This window comes from Arachis stenosperma, chromosome 10, assembly GCF_014773155.1.
Source record: "Arachis stenosperma cultivar V10309 chromosome 10, arast.V10309.gnm1.PFL2, whole genome shotgun sequence".
Lineage (NCBI taxonomy): Eukaryota > Viridiplantae > Streptophyta > Magnoliopsida > Fabales > Fabaceae > Arachis > Arachis stenosperma.
Genome location: NC_080386.1, coordinates 65,303,912 through 65,315,208, shown reverse-complemented (window position 1 = coordinate 65,315,208; position 11,297 = coordinate 65,303,912).

The following is an 11,297-nucleotide window of genomic DNA, read 5'->3' as shown; positions in this document are numbered from 1 at the left end:
CCATTACACCTTTCTTTGGGATCGGATTATGTTGCCTCTCTGATGAGTAATAATACTGATTGTTTGCCACAATCTCAATGAGGTCTTGAGCCTCTTCGGCAGTTTTCGTCATGTTGAGTGATCCTCCTGATGAGTAGTCTAGTCCCTTCCTTGCTTCTAAGTTTAAACCTTCATAGAAGTTTTGGAGCTTGACCCAGTCACTAAACATGTCAGGTGGACATCTTCTCATGAGTGCCTTATACCTTTCCCAGGCTTCATACAATGACTCCCCTTCCATCTGCCTGAAAGTTTGAACCTCTGTCTTCAACTTAATGATTCTTTGAGGTGGGTAGAACTTCGCTAGAAATCTGCCCATCAGGTCATTCCAATCATTGAGGCTTTCCTTGGGGAATGATTCTAGCCATTGAGTGGCTTTATCCCTCAAAGAGAATGGAAATAGTAACAACTTGTAGACATCTGGATGCACTCCATTTGTCTTCACTGTATTGCATATCCTCAGAAAAACAGATAGATGTTGATTTGGGTCTTCAAGAGGTCCCCCTCCATAAGAGCAATTGTTCTGTACCAAAGTGATGAGCTGAGGTTTTAACTCAAAGTTATTGGCCTGAACATTTGGAGTGGCTATACTACTCCCACAATGTCTTGGGTCAGGGATAGTATATGAAGACAACACCCTTCTAGCGTGTCCACCATTATTGTTGACCCCTCCAGGAGGATTTGGCATCTCATCCTCCATGGTTTGATCTTCTTCCTCTGACTCCTCTGACCCTTCTTCACCAACTATGAACTTTCCTCTTTCTGCTCTCCTTATCCTTCGGAGGGTTCTCTCGTCCTCAATATTACGTCTACTAGCTCCTGACATACACAAACAAACCAAAATCACAAGTGAGACACTCTAAAACTAGAGTGGAATTGGAGTTAGTGAAACAAAGTATCAAACAGTTAGTGGGATTAACAAAAAATACTAAAAAAAAAATGCTTAATCTAAACCACCTTTCACTTAATCATTGTCAATCTTTCCAATCCCCGGCAACGGCGCCAAAAACTTGATACGTAAAAATTAAGATTTCACGTACAACCGGTAAGTATACCGGGTCGCATCAAGTAGTAAAACTCACTAAGAGTGAGGTCGATCCCACGAGGATTGGTAGATAAAGCAACTTTAGTTAAATGGTAAATTTAGTTAAGCGAATAAGATTTTGATTTTGTGATTAATGTAACTTTTGAACATAAGTGCAGGAATGTAAATTGCAAGGAATTTAAAAACAGGACAATAGAAATAAAATGGAAGTAAATGACGGAAACTTAAAGTGCAAGATACTTAAATGACATCAAAGATAAATTGCTAGGAATTAAAGGTTGCAGAAATTTAAAGAGCATAAGAGCAAGAGCAAGAAATAAAGAGACAGAATGTAGATGACAAGAAAATAAATTGCAAGAATGTAAAGGGAGATGGGGTGATGGGTATTCAAACAACTAATAAGCAAAAGAAATAAGAATTGATGGTAGAGAAGATCATTAGGGATCAGAGATGTTAGTTTTCATGAATTGATGTTAGTCAAATTCCTCTCAATCATGGGTATAGATCTATGGCAAGTGGGTGATTGAACCCCAATCTCTTGGTGATTCAATCTCTCTCAACATAGCCAATTGCCACTCTCGTGATCTAATTGTTCATGAGAAGAGATGAAGCTCATATATCCAGCCACACAATTTCTATAATCTCAACCAAGGAGAGTTACATCTCACATACTAACCAAGGTATATTGATTAAAGAAATCATGAAAGGATGAACTCTAAACTGAATTATGTGGCTCATTCCTCAAATTCACCACATAATTCATGTAGATTAACCCCTCTCTCGATGGTGGTTGAATCTATGAAGAGCAAGAGTTCCCTCTTTAGATCAACCACTAGAATTGAGGAGGAATGATGGGTTCATCAATCCATTCCAACAAACAGAGCTCCTCCCCCTAATGAAAGTGGGGTTTAGTGAGTCATTGCTCCAAATTCAACAACAATTGCCATAAACAAGAATTAAACTAAGTGTAAAGGAAGAAGAAGAAGAAGAATGAAGTGCTTAAAACTTGAAAATGAAGAAGAAAAATTCCAATAGAAAACCAAAGAGAACTCTCTCGGAAGTACCCAAAAGAGTCTTCAAAATTCAAGTGCTAAAAAGTGAATAAAAATGCTAAGTCTTAAACAGTATTCAAAAGTGTCAAAAAAAAGTCCCCCACAAGTACATCAATCTCTTCTATTTATACTACTCTAAAACTCTTCCAAAGATCTTCAATTGGTTTAGCAATATGGGCTTCTCTTTGTTGAATTCTTGGCTCAATTGAAGAAGTTGTTGGCCTTTGTGATGAATAGGGGAAGCAAAGCAAGTTGGCACCAATTCTGGCCCATTGAGGGGCGTTGTTGGCAATAACTCAGGCCTTAGTGCACGTTGGCAACGTGCATGCCAATTTCCTGGAAGTGAGTTTGAGACTTGGGCGTTGCTAGCCCAAGTTGTTGCAAACAACTTGCTCTTTCTCTTTTTGGCCTTACTTTCATGCTAAATGTAGCCCAGAATTTGAGTGTCAACCTTCAGCTTCAATATGGACTATTATACATCATTGGAAAGCTCTTGATGTCTATTTTCTAATGCCATTGGAATCACCTCAATTGGACTTTCCTAGCTCAAGTTATGGCTCCTCAAAGAAGGTAAGGTCAAGCTGCCAAGTTGTTGCCAAGTTGTTGTGAATAACGCACCCTCAACCCCAAGTTAGCAACGTGCTCGAGCATCACTCTCCCAAGGCAAGGACTTGAGGCTGGCGTTGTTGCAAAACACACCCCCTTTGTGCACGTTGGCAACGTGCTCGATCCCACATCCAAGGATCATCTCTAGCTCCCTTGAATTTCATTTCATGTTCTTGTTTTTAGGGCCTAAAGATGACTCTGGTTTGGCTTCAATCTTGTGCTCCACCATGGACTATTATATATGGTTGGAAAGCTCTGAATGTTAGCTTTCCAACGCAACTGGAAGTACTCAATTTGGATCTCTGTAGCTCAAGATATCTTCCATTGAAGTGGACATGTTCAGGCTGCCTTGTTTTGGTAAGTTGGCGTTGGCAACGCCCATCTAGCGTTGGCAACGTGAGTGGTGCGGCATTTGGGCGTTTGGAACGCGGTTGGTGCGCCATTGGGCGTTTAGCAGCCTGGTTGGTGCGCCATTGGGCGTTTGGCAGCCTGGTTGGTGCGCCATTGGGCGTTTGGCAACTTGGCTGGCACCAAAACTTGGTGCCTAGCCAAGCTTTCTTGTGTGGCGTTGGCAACGCCATTCTTGAGTTGGCAACGCCAGCTCCTTTTCTTCCAGGGCTCCATTTGTTGCTTGGTTGTGTGGCGTTGGCAACGCCCATCTTGAGTTGGCAACGCCAGCTCCTTTTCTTCCAGGGCCAAGCTTGATTGTTTGGCGTTGTTAGCCTGCGTTGTCCTCAAAAACGCCCCTCATTTCTAGGCTGGCAACGTGCTCGAGGCTCCAAATCCAGGGCCAAGTTCCTTGTGTGGGCGTTGGCAGCGCCAGCTTCAAGTTGGCAACGCCAACTTTGCTTCCTCCAGGGCCAAGTTCCTTGCTTGTGTCTTGTGTGTGGCGTTGGCAACTTGGTTCTAGAGTTGGCAACGCCAACCTTGCTTCCAGGGCCAAGTTCCTTGTGTGTGAGCGTTGGCAACTTGGTTCTAGAGTTGGCAACGCCAACTTTGCTTCCAGGGTTTCCAAGCTTGCTTGGTGTGGTTGTGTGTGGCGTTGGCAACGCCAATCTCAAGTTGGCAACGCCAACTTCTTGCCTTGGTTGCCTCCAGGACCAAGCTTGCCTTGTGTTGTGGAGTTGGCAACGCCAATCCCAAGTTGGCAACGCCAACTCCTTGCCTTGGTTGCCTCCAGGACCAAGCTTGCCTTGTGTTGTGGAGTTGGCAACGCCAATCCCAAGTTGGCAACGCCAACTTCTTGCCTTGGTTGCCTCCTTCTTGCTTCCATGCTTCCTTGTTTCATCACCTATCATCAACAAGGGAGATAGCTTCAAAGTCTTACCAATTCAAGCAATAAATTTCATGAGATTCATTCATACTCATTCATATATGCATTCCTTAAATCATTTGCATGAATTTGGCTAGAATTAACATGTTCCTTGATATCATCATGCATGGAAACAAAACTCATAAAAGGACTTGTTTATTTAGAGAAAATGAGTGAATTTAAACTAAAACTAACTAAACTAACTAACTAATAATGCAAATATGCATTTGCATCACAACACCAAACTTAAAGTATTGCTTGTCCTCAAGCAAAATATAAAGGACTTTGTCACAAGAATTTAAGATGTAAGACTTGAATGTTCTCCCAGAGAGTAATTTCTCATTGAGCATGTTATCCTCACTTGTGTGGTCATAAATTTATTGTAATTGAACACAACTATTCAACTTTTTCAATTAAAATGCTTGCTTCACTACTAAATTGGTTAACTTCACTAGACTTCTTTCACACCTTAGCACATGATCCTTGAACCAATTTTTTCTGCTTATTTCTTTTTCCTTCTTTTTTTTTCTTTCCCTTTTTCTTTCAATTAAGCTCGAAATCTTGTCTTAAGGCGGCTCTTTAGCATAAGCTTTCAATCAACAATCCCAAACCAGTTGGTTCAAGTTGTTAAGTGTTGAGACACTCTTAAAGATTTACTCACTCAAGCCTCTTTCCTTAACACATTCAGTCACAGGCATATAACATTGAAATTTTGTTTGGATAGTGGTGTCCAGCACCTCTTTGGGTTGCTAAATGTTCTGTTATAGAGCTACTCTTGATTGTGGGTTTTCAATCGATAATCCCGAGTTAGTTAACTCAAGTTACCGGGTGATGAAGCACCCCTCGGATTTACTAGCCCGAGTATGTCTCTTAACATCAATCACCACAGACACATATCCAACTTTTGTCATTGATGCCTAGCCTTTCATTCTTTGTATTCTATTTTCTTTATTGTCAAGGTTATTTGTGCTTTTACTGATAAAGCCCTTGTGATCCTTAACCAAACTAGTCTTGTATTAGCAAGCATTCTTTTGAATTTCTTGAACATTGCTTCTTTCACAATAAATATACTAGCACTTTTCTTATGGGACAACATGATCCTTTTTAAGCTAGATTTCTCTCTGTTCTTGCTCAAACTACATCTTTTATTCCAATGACAAGTAAAAATATTAAAGACAAGCAACTATTCCAAATCTGTGAGTGGTGATGCATGGAATGGGCAACATAAAAGATAATGCTTCAAAAAGAAAAAAAAAAAATGCATCCTAGAAGGTATACCATATTTCAGACATACATCTTCTTTATTTAAAACATAAAGAAACATAAAGAAAAAATAAAGGAACTTCACCACCTTTAGTCTTCATGTCCCTTTTCCTTTGCTTGATTCTCCTTGCTTTCCTTTGCCCTTTGGATCTTGTTTCTTTTGCTTCTTAGCTCTCCTTGTTGCTTTGTTGTTGAATCTCCCTTTGGATCTTCTTTCTTTTTGCTCCTCCTTTCCCCTTGTTGTTGTGTCGTTGCATCCCTCTCTTCTCTTTGCCAAATTCCTGAGCTTATCATTGTCTCCTGTAGCCTCTGTTGATTGAATCTCACCCTTGCTAGTTCTTGCTGTTCAAATATCTTCCGAGCCTCATTAAAACATTTGATTTGTGGGTTGATCAATGGGGGTGTGGAACAGAGGTAACTAAGCTTTTCTTGGGTGCATATGTCATAGTCAAGTCTGTCCTTGTGCCTGGCTTCCTTGAACATTCTGTTTTCATTGAAATCTCTGTAGAGTGTTTCATGTCTAGCATCCAACCTATGGAGAAGTTCTCTTTGCTGAGCTTGCTCTATCCTTAGTTGAGCTTGTTCTTGTATCACTTTCTCCATGGCTTTTTCATGTTCCATAGCTGAATTGTTGATGGCTTCTTGCATCTTGGCATATTGTTCTTGTTGCAACTCCATCATGTGTGTTTGGTACTCATTTTGTTGGTTCATCCATTGAACTTGAACCCCTCTTTGTTGATCCATCAATTGCCAAAGGTCCCTTTGTTGTTGTGCTTGTTCCTCTTGGCTTCTTTGAATTTGTGAATATTGCCCAGAAATCCCTTTCAAGGCGGCTTCGAGTTGGTTCATGTTCAAGGTGTGGGATTCATCCATTTCTTGAGGCTCCTCCTCTTGTCTTACTTCTTTTCTTTTCTTCCTTCTTGCTAAAGGTTGCCTTTCCAATTGGGTTGTGGTGATGAACTCCAACCTTTCTTTGGTAAGAGGTTTTCCAATAGAGACCAAATCAGTTTCTTCAAATTCTCCCAGAGGCACTCCAGCTTCTTCACATAGGCGCAGAATAGTACTAGGGTATCCTAGCCAGCTGTCCTGTTTGACCTTTTGAGCTATTTCAATGATGTTCTTGGCTATAATGTCTCCAACATTGATTTCCCCTCCTTTCATTATGCAATGGATCATTATAGCTCTATTCACCGTTACCTCAGAGTTATTTGAAGTAGAGATCAGTGACCTCCTCACTATGTCATGCCATCCTTTTGCTTGAGGTATGAGATCACCTCTCCGAAGTTTGAGTGGTCGGCCATGTGAATCCAATACCCAATCAGTGCCTATTCTGCACAAGTCACTCACCACATCCACATATCTTGGGTCATTTTCAACCCTTTCTTCATAGCTAGGTCGTTTGAACTGTTTGTGCTTGACCCTTAGCACCCTATTGATGGTGTCCGGGCTAAAATCAACATCCACACCTCTTACATAGCTCATGTATGGTTCTTCATCATCATATTCTCTTATCACATTAGTGAAGAACTCATGGATGAGAAGCATGCTTATTTCTTGAGGTTGGTCACAGAGAAGCTCCCATCCCCTTTTTCTGATTATTTTTTGTATCTCAGGGTATTCATCTTTTTAAGCTTGAATGGTAGCTCTGGAACAACATCTTTGCTTGACATCCAACTAAAAATTCCCTCATTGTGTTTGGATTTGAATCTTCTTTGATCAAATTCATCTTCTCTCCTATCCCTTGATGATGAGGCCATTGAGATTCACTTGCAAGATTGAATCTCCCCAACACCAAACTTAGATGAATGCTTGTCCTCAAGCATAAGGAAAATGATTGTGAATGAGAGAGATATGGGATAAGCACGGTGACTTAGAGAAGGTAGAAAATGATGGTGAAGGAGATTGAGTGTTTCGGTTATGTGAGAGATGTGATGCTTCAAGAGTTTTTGTTGGGTAAAGATGAGGTTCAAGGTTAGAATTTGTGAAACATGGAGTAGGTTGGAGGTTGAGTATGAGTTCGGCTAGTGAAGTGAAAGTTGGTGGGTAGAAGAATGAATGATGAATGAATATGGTTGAAGTATTTAAAGTGAAAGTTGGTGGGAAGGCATTTAAGGCTCGGTCATGGCATGCTTCCTTGTGCACAATGCATGTTGATTTCTTTTTCCCCATGCACAAAGTTTAAAATTCATGTGACTACCCTTCCTTATGTATCCGTGATCTTTCTTCAAGATTCCCCATCATTTCTTTCCTTCTTTCATTATATGCTTCCAAGATTCCCCATCACTTCTTTCTTTCTTTCCTGCAACAAAATGCCAAAGGCTTGAGATTCTTAAAGTGACATTAATGGCTAAAAACTTATGATTATGTTCCTATACAAAATTGACTAAATTAGATTCCCTAATCTATTTTTTAGCATTAATAATGCAAGTAAAGACACCAAACTTAGTTTGTGACTAAGTGTTCTATGGAATTAATTCCAAAGATAGCCACATCAAACTTAGTAATTTACCTACATTAAATGCTTTTTTTTTTCACGTTTTTTATTTTATTTTATTTTATTTTATTTTATAACTAAAGTAGATGACAAAACTTTCATAGCTTAGCATTTTCGTGTATGTATGGACACCAAACTTAGTTTGTGGCTAAGTGTTATAGAACACACATTTGCCATTACTTCAAGATTGGCCACACCAAACTTAGTGCCTTGCATACACCATGTACTAGTCTACTTGATCATTATTGGTTACTAAAACATGAAATTAAAAGACTCCCTGTGCATGGGTTGCCTCCCATGAAGCGCTTTGTTTATTGTCCTTAGCTCGACATTGCAGCTTCTTTGCTCATGTTAAGAGTTGCACACTCTCTTCCTTGCTCCAAGGGCCACCAAAATAGTGCTTCACCCTATGTCCATTGACTGTGAAGGTTTGTTTTGAGGCTTCATCAAGCAATTCAACATAGCCATGAGGTGATACTTTGGTGATGGTGTATGGACCAGTCCATCTAGACCTCAGCTTCCCAGGGAAGATCTTCAATCTTGAATTGAATAATAACACCTTTTGGCCTGGTTCAAATGTTCTTTGAGAGATCCTCTTATCATGCCATCTCTTTGCTCTCTCCTTGTATATTTTGGCATTGTCATATGCCTCCAATCTGAACTCCTCAAGCTCATTGAGTTGTAGCAACCTCTTCTCTCCTGCTGCTTGAGCATCTAGATTTAGAAGTTTGGTGGCCCAGAAAGCCTTATGTTCAAGCTCTACAGGGAGGTGGCATGCCTTTCCATACACCAATTGAAAGGGAGATTTTCCTATGGGTGTCTTGAAGGCTGTCCTATATGCCCAAAGTGCATCATCTAGCTTCCTAACCCAATCCTTTCTTGTTGTTCCCACAGTTTTTTCCAAGATCATTTTTAGCTCTCTGTTAGCAAGTTCAGCTTGTCCATTGGTTTGTGGGTGATATGGGGTAGCTACTTTGTGTGTAACACCATACTTGTGGAGTAAGGAATTGAGTTGCTTGTTGCAAAAGTGGCTTCCCCCATCACTTATAAGCCCTTTGGGTACTCCAAATCTTGTGAAGATGTTCTTCTTGAGGAATTGCAAGACCACGTTGGTATCACATGTGGTGGTGGCTATTGCTTCTACCCATTTGGAGACATACTCTACTGCTACCAGGATGTATTTGAACGTGTAGGATGGAGGAAAATGTCCCATGAAATCTATTCCGCACAAATCAAAGAGTTCCACTTCCAAAATGAACTTTTGGGGCATCTCATTTTTCTTTGACAAACCCCCTGCTCTTTGACATTCATTGCATTGGCTCACAAACTCCCTAGCATCCTTGAAGATTGAAGGCCAATAGAAACCACTTTGAAGGACCTTAGCAGCAGTTCTTTCAGCTCCAAAATGACCACCATAACTAGAGTTGTGACAATGCCATAGTATGTTCTTCATCTCATTTTCTGGCACACATCTTCTTATCATTCCGTCTGGGCATCTTTTGAACAAGAATGGTTCGTCCCAAAAGAAGAACCTAGCCTCATGCAACAGCTTCTTCACTTGTTGTCTTGTGTACTCTTGTGGAATGATTCTTCCTGCCTTGTAGTTGGCCATGTCTGCAAACCATGGGACATGTTGAATGTGCAAGAGATGTTCATCTGGAAACTCTTCATTTATTGATGGAAGGTTGTCTTGGCATTCATCTTGTGGCACCCTTGATAAGTGATCAGCAACTTGATTTTCACTGCCCTTTCTATCTTTGATCTCAATGTCAAACTCTTGTAGGAGTAGCACCCATCTAATTAGCCTTGGTTTGGCATCCTGTTTTGACATAAGATACTTAATGGCAGCATGGTCAGTATACACTAAGACTTTAGATCCAATCAAATATTGTCTAAACTTATCAAAGGCATACACCACGGCTAGTAACTCTTTCTCTGTTGTGGTGTAGTTTCTTTGAGTTTCATTCAATACCTTACTTGCATAGTAGATAACATGAAGCCTCTTTTCCTTCCTCTGCCCCAACACAGCACCGATTGCAAGGTTGCTTGCATCACACATGAGTTCAAAAGGTAGTCCCCAAGTTGGGGGTGTGATGATTGGTGCTGTGGTGAGCTTAGCCTTTAGAGTTTCAAAAGCATGCTTGCATTCATCATCAAAGATAAAAGAATTTTCTACCACCAGCAAATTGCTTAGTGGCTTTGCTATTTTGGAAAAATCTTTGATAAATCTCCTATAAAATCCAGCATGCCCCAAGAAACTCCTAACGGCTTTCACACTAGTTGGCAAAGGAAGTTTTTCTATAATTTCTACTTTTGCCTTGTCAATCTCTATACCTTTTCTTGAAATTTTATGACCAAGAACAATGCCTTCGGGTACCATGAAATGGCATTTTTCCCAATTCAAAACTAAGTTTGTTTCTTGGCATCTTTTCAAGACTAAGGTAAGATGGTGCAAGCAAGTATTGAATGAATCACCAAAAACAGAGAAATCATCCATAAAGACTTCAATGAATTTTTCTACCATGTCTGAGAAGATTGAAAGCATGCATCTTTGAAAGGTAGCTGGGGCATTGCAAAGTCCAAATGGCATCCTCCGGTATGCAAAGACTCCAAAGGGACAAGTGAAGGAAGTCTTCTCTTGATCCATGGGGTCAACCACTATCTGATTATACCCAGAATATCCATCAAGAAAACAATAATAAGCATGGCCAGCCAACCTTTCAAGCATCTGATCAATGAAAGGTAGAGGAAAGTGGTCTTTTCTTGTTGCATCATTCAACCTCCTATAGTCTATGCACATCCTCCACCCTGTCACTGTTCGTGTTGGGATAAGCTCTTTTTTCTCATTAACAATGACAGTCATGCCTCCTTTCTTAGGTACTACTTGCACTGGACTGACCCATGGGCTGTCAGATATAGGGTAGATGATCCCAGCCTTGCACAACTTCAGGACTTCCTTTTGAACAACCTCCTTCATTGTAGGATTCAATCTTCTTTGGGGTTGTACCACCGGTTTGGAACCCTCCTCTAAGAGTATCTTGTGCATGCATACAGCAGGGCTTATGCCTTTCAAGTCATCAATGGTCCATCCCAATGCCTCTTTGTGAGCCCTCAAAACCACAAGGAGCTTTTCTTCTTCTTCTGCATTCAATGTGGAATTGATGATCACTGGGAAGCTATCCTTCTCACCAAGAAATGCATATTTAAGATGAAGGGGTAGTGGTTTCAACTCTTGTTGTGGTGCCTTTTCTTTGGTAGCTTCACTTGGTTCCTTTGATGCTTCCAACGTGTTTTCTTCTTGTCCTTTGATGTTATGGACTTCCTCTTGTTTCATTTGATGGTTTGTGTCAAGCACTTCTTCAACCAAAGAGTCTACTACATCAATCCTCATGCAATTTTCTTTCTCAACAGGGTGTTGCATCGCTTTGAAGACATTTATGGTCATTTGCTCATCATGCACCCTGAAGATCATCTCTCCCTTTTCCACAT